Below are 7,443 nucleotides of genomic sequence, written 5' to 3'. Positions count from 1 at the left end.
TCCCAAATAAAGGGCATTTGCCCAGTTTAATCTCAGGCTGTTGATTCCCCTTCCCCCATGTTCCTAACCCGTTCACTCGACCCCACTGCTGACCTCCCTAGTCTCCCTCTCTAAAGCTCTGTCTCTTCCCAGTGACCACCTCTAGCCTCCCCTACTCTGCTCCCCCTGAGACTAAGAGCCAGGCCCATTCATCCCCGCGGAGCCCAGAGCAATCGATAGGCCGCCCGCCGCCGCCGCCATCGATGCGCTCGGCGGTGGAGCGGCGCGCTCTGTGCCTGGTCCCGGCCGGCGGCGCGACCCCAAGATGGCGGCGTTGGCGGCTGCGGCGGCGGGCCCTAGGGCCTGTGCGTGAGCCTAGCCTCCCCCTCCCCCACCCCTCCCCCATCCCCCGGGCCATGGCGGGCTCCGGGCCCGGGCCGCGCTGAGCCGAGCCGGCCGGGCTGTGCGAGAGCTATTCGCGGTGTCTGCTGCGGGTGTCGGTGGCTCAGGTCTGCCAGGCGCTGGGCTGGGACTCGGTGCAGATCTCGGCCTGCGACCTCCTCACCGACGTGCTGCAGCGCTACCTGCAGGGGCTGGGCCGGGGCTGCCACCGCTACTGCGAGCTCTGTGAGTGCGGGGGGCCGGGTCGGGGGTCTGGGGGGGGGACGGCCACTGCCCGCTGTGTGAGTGGGGGGAGCCATGGGGGAGGGGATCCACTGCCTGCTGTGAGTGTGGGGGGAGGGGAGGGGAGCCCTGGGGAGCCCTGGGGATGGGGGGGGGGGCCTGGCCGCCACTGCCTGCTGTGAGTGTGGGGGGAGGGGAGTCCTGGGGATGGGGGGCCTGGCCGCCACTGCCTGCTGTGAGTGTGGGGGGAGGGGAGATGTGGGAAGGAGGGGGAGGCTGCTACTGCCTGTTCTGTGAGGACAGGGGAAGAAGGGGTGCTGTGGGGCAGCTACTGCCCACTCTGTGGGGGGAGGGGCGCCCTGGGGTTGCCACTGCCCGCTATGTGCTGGGAGAACTGTGAGGTTGAGGTTTGAGGAGGAGTCATCCCCTGGCGAGTTTGTGAGTCTGGGGCCAGTGGGAGGCTAGGGCCGCCTCTGTCTGCTCTGTGAGTCCAGGAGGCTGGGGAGTCATCAGCTGGGGGAGGGGGGCGGCAGAGGAGAGGTAGGGTTGCCCTTGCTACTGCAAGCCCTGTAAATGCAGGGAGGTTGGGAGCCATGGGAAGTGTGCGGCTGAGGTGTCACCACAGTGTATGCTCAGCGGATATGGGGGGAGTTAGGGCCAGATGCCACTCAGAGCTCTGAGAGCCTGGGAGGCACAGCTGTTGGGGAGTCTGGAGAGGCTGGGTGAAGATCCATGGATACTTGGGGGCTGACATTGATAATGCAAATGGGAGTTCAGGGGAGGGGATACCACTGTTTCTTTGAGTCCAGGATTCACTGGGATCAGGGGGCTGAGGGGCCCGGGATACAAACCTCACTATAAGCTGTAAGTCCAGGAGGATGTTGGGAGTGTGGCTATTGTCACTGCTCTGAGTTTTTTGAATCTGAGGACTTTGGTGGCAGGGGAGCCTGAGATCCATGTGTTTTTTGGCTACTTACTATACTCATGAAAGGAAGTGAGAGTCTAGATTTTTTTGGGGGGGTGGAGAGTGTACTAGTGTAGCCCATATGTACCACCAATGCAGGGACTTTCCCAGTGCAGCTGTCATACCTGTAAGTTCCACATCTAAATGCTAAGATGAATGGTGCTCTATAGATATCTGTGATAGGGTAGAATTTAGGAGATTAGGGAGCACCAGATTGTGGAATAAAAGAGAGGGTTGGGTTATCTGTCCACAGAAATTGGGTCAGAACTGTCATCATTAGTATGATCCATGTAAATTTGGAGTGGGGAGATGTATTATGGGGGGAAATGATATCTTCTCAGCTGGGCCAGACATGCCACTGATTGTACAGCTCTGAGAGTTTGGAAACAGAATTAGCTTCCAGAGTTTAGCCTGTATTTCCACAGCTACTGTGAGATTTGTGAGGCCAAAGGGAGGAATACATATGTATGTGGTTAGGAGTTGAGGGGGATGGTAATATCCTTTCTTATTTAGGATGCTTGAGGAGTGTGAAGCATTTACTGCGATTTGGGAAAGAGGCATATTTTCTTGGTGAATGGGTGGAGGGTAAGGGAGCATAGTCTCTTTGTTATGGAGGTGTATGCTGTTGTTGCATGAGAGGTGATACAAATATATAGGTAGCATAATGTATCTTATATTTTCTACCTCACTGTATTTTCTGTTTCTCAAAAGTGTCTGTAAAAAGCACATCCTATTACTCAACAGATCTCTTCTCTAAGCGTATTTAGACTTGGGTTTGCTTTTTACTGCCTAAAAACTTTTACTGTAGAAAACCAATGCCAGTTTGGAAGAATGAGCTAGATTCTAATGTGGTTCTTGCATAATCAACACAACTGTTAACTAAGTTCCAATTGTAGAGTCTCTATTGTTGATGTTTTAGCCAGAAACTAACCAGTCTGACCCTCGGATCAGTTTGACTTAGCAGGGTGGTAGCCGAGGGGTGTATTTGGTGATGTGTGTGCGCGGGGGAATCTTTTTGCACTTGTAAACTGAACAGATTTGATCTGGAGTAACGGAGACACGATGAACTGTATGCTGTAGTTCTACTCTGAAAAATGGTTGTAAAAACTGCATCATAGGATCCACATGTTTTCTTAGTTAATGGTCAAAATGATGGCTTTTCTAACTTTTCTAGATTGTCGTCCTTGCTTCCATTTGCTATATCACATTAAAAGACATCTATAAATACACTAAATGCTTTCCTAATGTTACTTTTCTGAGTATGCAAAAGCTGTAGTTGTCAGAAATACTATGATTACAAATGGAAGGAGAGATGTATCATGAACCGGGGCATGGGTGGTCATGTCTAGTGGTCAGAGCAGTAGTCAGGGGCTCGGAATAAGACCAAGAGTCAGAGCCAGACTTAGGAACGAGGTAAGGAAGGAGCAGGGCTGGAGCGGACTGGTGCAGGACAGGAACAAGGTGTGATTGCAGCTGTAGGTGTAAGCACTGAGCAGCCACTGGCCTAGTGCTGCTGCTGAGCTTAAGTGAAAACCTTGTGATGCTTCTCAGCAAATCAGGAGTCTGATTGATCAGGATGTTCGGCCACAGGTCAGCTAGCAGGTCCCAGCTCAGCTGCAGGCTTTGCTTTCTGACAAGATGATTCACAAGGCAATCTCTGTGGCAATTTTATTATGATTATGATTGTGTCTTATTGTAGTGCCTAGGCGATCTTGTCATGAATCAGGACCTCATTGTGCTAGGTCCTGTACAAACACAGAACCAAGAGGTGGTCCCTGCCCCAAGGAGCTTACAATCTAAGTATAAGACAAGAGACAACAGATGGATGTAGACAGATGGTGGAATACATGGAAACATTGAGACAATAGTAGTGATAGGCAGTGGTCACAGCACACCAGTAGCCTGTTATCAGGTCTTTTGTAGGTATCACAGCTAAGGAGAGTTTTGAGGAGGGATTTGAAGGTAGCTTTGCAGTTGTTCATGGGGAGTGCCGCGCAAGCATGAGGGACAACATGAGAGAAAGCATGAAGGTACTTGTTTGAAAATTTAGTATATGGATGATGGAGACTGGCATCATGCGCCAATTGGAGGCAAGCTTCAACAGCTTGATAGTGAATCGCATGATAGAGTCGGGATTGACTATGAAAGGTTTTGAAAGCAAAGACAAGCTGCTTATGTTTGATGTGATAATAGAGAGATGATAGAAAAGGGGGAGCCAGTGGAGAGCTGCAAAGAGAGGGGTGATATGGACAGAGCAATGAGTTAGGAAACTGATCTTTGCAGAAGCATTCTGAATGGATACAAATGGGGGAAAGATTGTATTTGTCAAGGCTAGAGAGTGGTGTTGCAATAATTGAGACACAAGATGAGACTTTGTAAGTGTAGGCAAGCCCTTACTAAATAAATACCTTTGTAAGTCCTTATACCTTCCAGATTTTGTCACTTTCAGGGCATCTAATTTCTTTCTGGCTGCCAGCAAGAGAGACCATTCTTTTTTCTATTTGATGCTTATCAGTCACCATGAAATGGAGCAGGCTACTAGTAGCAATGATAATGTAGAGGAGATTGTATGTATGCAAAGCCCCAGTCTGTAGTATTGTGATTGTTTTTTCATTGGTGTAGCTACACTGATATAACCCCCCAGTGTAGATATACTGAATGGGTTTGACTTTCCCCAGTAAATTACTAGTATGAATTGCAGCAGCAAAAGCCCCATTTGCACTGTTGCACTGTCTGCTGTATCAATGTAGTTATACTGTGCAAATTTCTTCACTCTAGACAAGACCTTTGATATTTCTAATACACCTATTTCTGTAGTATGTAGGTGTCAGTGCAGAAGATGTAGTACATGTGAGAATGGAGAAGTAAATTTCCAAGTTCTTTCACCAGTAGGAACAATAATGACCTGTGAGGAAACTGATGCACAGCAACATTAAGTGACTTGCCCAGACACACTCGGTATGGTAGAACGAGGAAAAGAAAAAGCTCTGATTCCTAATTCATGTTTTAACTACAGCACTAGAAAAGTTTACCTCCACGATTGGAATATTTATCATAACAGATCTGTGTAGAAGTAGAAAAGGATAGCAACCTGGGCAGCAGTGACCATGGCCTGGTCTACACTGGCAATGTAGGTTGACGTAATGTGGCTTATGTTGACCACATAAAGTATGCGTCTCCACTGGCATGTCAGTTCTGCCAACCTAAATCACGGTAAAATTCGACTTAATAAAACCACCTCCGCAAGTGGCATAGCACTGAAGTTGAATTCTATGGGTTGAATGAACGTCAGTGTAGGCAGAGCGCAATGTAAATCGACGTCATTGGCCTCCGGGAGTATCCCACAATACTCTGTTGTGACCGCTCTGGACATTCGCACTCTGCTGCACCACGGCCAAGTGCACAGGAAACAGCCCCTCCCCTGAAGCCCTGGGAAATTTTGAATTCCCACTTCCTGTTTGGTCAGCGCAGAGAGAGCTTTGTAGCTGAACTGCTCATGGCGACTGCACGCCCCAAATGCGCTTCAGCATGGAGTCGAACTGAGGTCTTGATTCTCATCAGCTTGTGGGGTGAAGAGTCTGTTCTGGATTTGCTCTGAGCCAGCAAAAGAAATTTAGATATCTACAAGAAGATAATGCGTGGTATGGTGGAGAAGGGCCACAACAGGGATGTACAGCAGTGCCACATTAAAATCAAAGAGCTGAGGCAGGCATATCAGAAAACTAGGGAGGCGAACAGTCATTCTGGCATGTCACCGAAGACATGCTGCTTTTATGAGGAGCTGCCTGTGATTCTTGGTCGTGACCCACCACTGTGCCACCATGCGGTATTAATACCTCTGTAGAATCTCAGTCCAGGATGAATGAGGAGGACTCTGTAGATGAGGAGGAGGAGGATAAGGAGAACAGGGGGCAGGAGAGCGAGGTATCCATTCTCCCTGAGAGCTGGGACCTGTTCGTTACCCCAGTGCAACCCAGCCAGACACAGGACAGCGTTACTGACTGAGATGCCGGGGAAGGCACATCTGGTGAGTGTGTATAGCAAATTGCATTTCTGTGGGTATATCCCCAGTCCAATTTCTTATTTGTGGGGAAAAAAGGGGTTTGTGTTTTTGTGGGGATGGGCTTCCTGGGTGTGGGTACACTTCAGCAGAGGGTTACCCCTGGAACAGACTATGTGCACAGGGATGCTCCGAGAATCCTCCGTGTATATCTCCAGGAAACTTTCATGTAGGTACTCTGCAATCCTTTGCAGAAGGTTTCTGGGTAGGGCAGCCTTATTTCTTCTGCCATGGTAGGACACTTTTCCCTGCCAGTCTGCTATTAAATGATCAGGCATCATTGCGGAACACAGCATAGCAGGATAAGGACCAGGCCTGTACCCCGATGCTTGCAGCAAATCCTCCCTTTCTGCCTGCATTACCTTCAGTAGACTGATATCATACAGGGATAGATGGCACAAGTTTACAGTACCCGACCAATATAGTCACTGCTTGTTATTCCCCTGCCATGGACGGTGTCCTGGGTCCCAACACAGACAATCCTTAGCCATAATATTGTTGGCATGGATATTAGGGGTCTGGGAACGGTGCCCCTATGTTTTCTCCAGCAGCACTTCACCACACCCTCCTCCAATCCCTTTTGACCACTCCTTCCAAACTGGTCTTTGGGATGGTAAAGTGGAGTCCAATGATCCTTTTCCTTGGTTTAAATGTGGATTGGGGAATTTAGTGCTACAGAGATTCCCTATAGTGGATGGAAGGGCCCCTTATTTACCATGGCTGGAACGCCACTCCGACCTGTGCAATAGGTACTGATTGGAATGCGGGTCTGGCTTTGGCTTGTGAATATGAAAGGGAGTTCTTTTTACATTGTAACATTTCTTTTTGTCCCCGGGGCCAGTTAACAATGGCAACTTTGTGCTTTGCTTTACAGTGGACATCTTGGTCTTCATCCCAGCTTCTACTCCTGCAAAGAGCATTTCCCAGATTAGAAAACAGAAAAAAAAACCTTGGGATGACATGTTCAACGAACAAATGAACACTTCCATGGCTGCTGACACAGAGCTCGGGGCCTGGAGGATGTCATTGTCAGAGAAACTAAACACGGACATGAAAAACCGAAAATCAGCACAGCAATGGCCCCTCTAAGAACTGGGAATGTGTGTGCTTTGCGGTTTGCACAGTCACACTTTGCTCTGGATGGCCAAGCAGCCTTATGAGAATGTTAAATTATCTTCCTTTCCCCCCCACTGTAATGACTCACCAATAAAACTGTAATGCTTCAAAAAACATTACTCTTTATTCATTGAGAGTTCAGGGATTGTTGGTGGGGAAAGAAGGGGAGGGCGCTGATGTGCGAGGGTGTGGGATTGGAAGGGAAGGCACAGCACTGACAGAGATGTACATAACTACTGTTCATTGTAAAAACGGTTTTTCAATGCTTCCCTGAGGCGCAGCACTCCATGGTTGGCTCTCAGCGTAGCACTGGTATCTGGCTGCTCAAAATTAGCGGCCAGCCTATCAGTCTCCATGACCCAACCCTGCAGGAACTTTTCCCCCTTTGTTTCACACACATTATGGAGCACCCAGCAGGCAGAGTTAACAGTGATGATGTTGCATTCACTGAGGTCTAACCTAGTGAGCAAACTGTGCCATCTTGCCTTTAAGCGGCCAAATGCACATTCCACCACCATTCTGCACTTGCTGAGTCTATTATTGAAACACTCCTTCTTGCTGTCCAGATGCCTAGTGTAGGGCTTCATTAACCAGGGGAACAAGGAGTAGGCAGGATCCCCCAGGATCACTATTGGCATTTCAACATTGCCAATATTTATTTTTTGGTCAGGGAAGAAAGTGCCCGCCTGCATCTTATTGA

The 7,443-nt window shown here is 49.0% G+C and overlaps 1 protein-coding gene across 1 annotated transcript in view; it reads left to right on the top strand.

Annotated features, from left to right (window-relative positions):
- The first annotated feature begins 411 nt into the window (after positions 1 to 411).
- The window catches only part of TAF3 (TATA-box binding protein associated factor 3), a 139,014-nt gene continuing 131,982 nt past the window's right edge, over positions 412 to 7,443 (top strand). The window contains exon 1 of the mRNA XM_067534915.1: positions 412 to 606. The gene's annotated coding sequence lies outside the window, so the exon portion shown is untranslated. The remainder of the gene's footprint in view (positions 607 to 7,443) is intronic.

Source organism: Emydura macquarii, unplaced genomic scaffold (genome assembly GCF_026122565.2).
Source record: "Emydura macquarii macquarii isolate MOO-44397 ecotype Brisbane River unplaced genomic scaffold, CSIRO-AGI_Emac_v2 contig_3470, whole genome shotgun sequence".
Taxonomy (NCBI): domain Eukaryota; kingdom Metazoa; phylum Chordata; order Testudines; family Chelidae; genus Emydura; species Emydura macquarii.
This window is presented reverse-complemented; position numbering and strand designations above follow the sequence as displayed.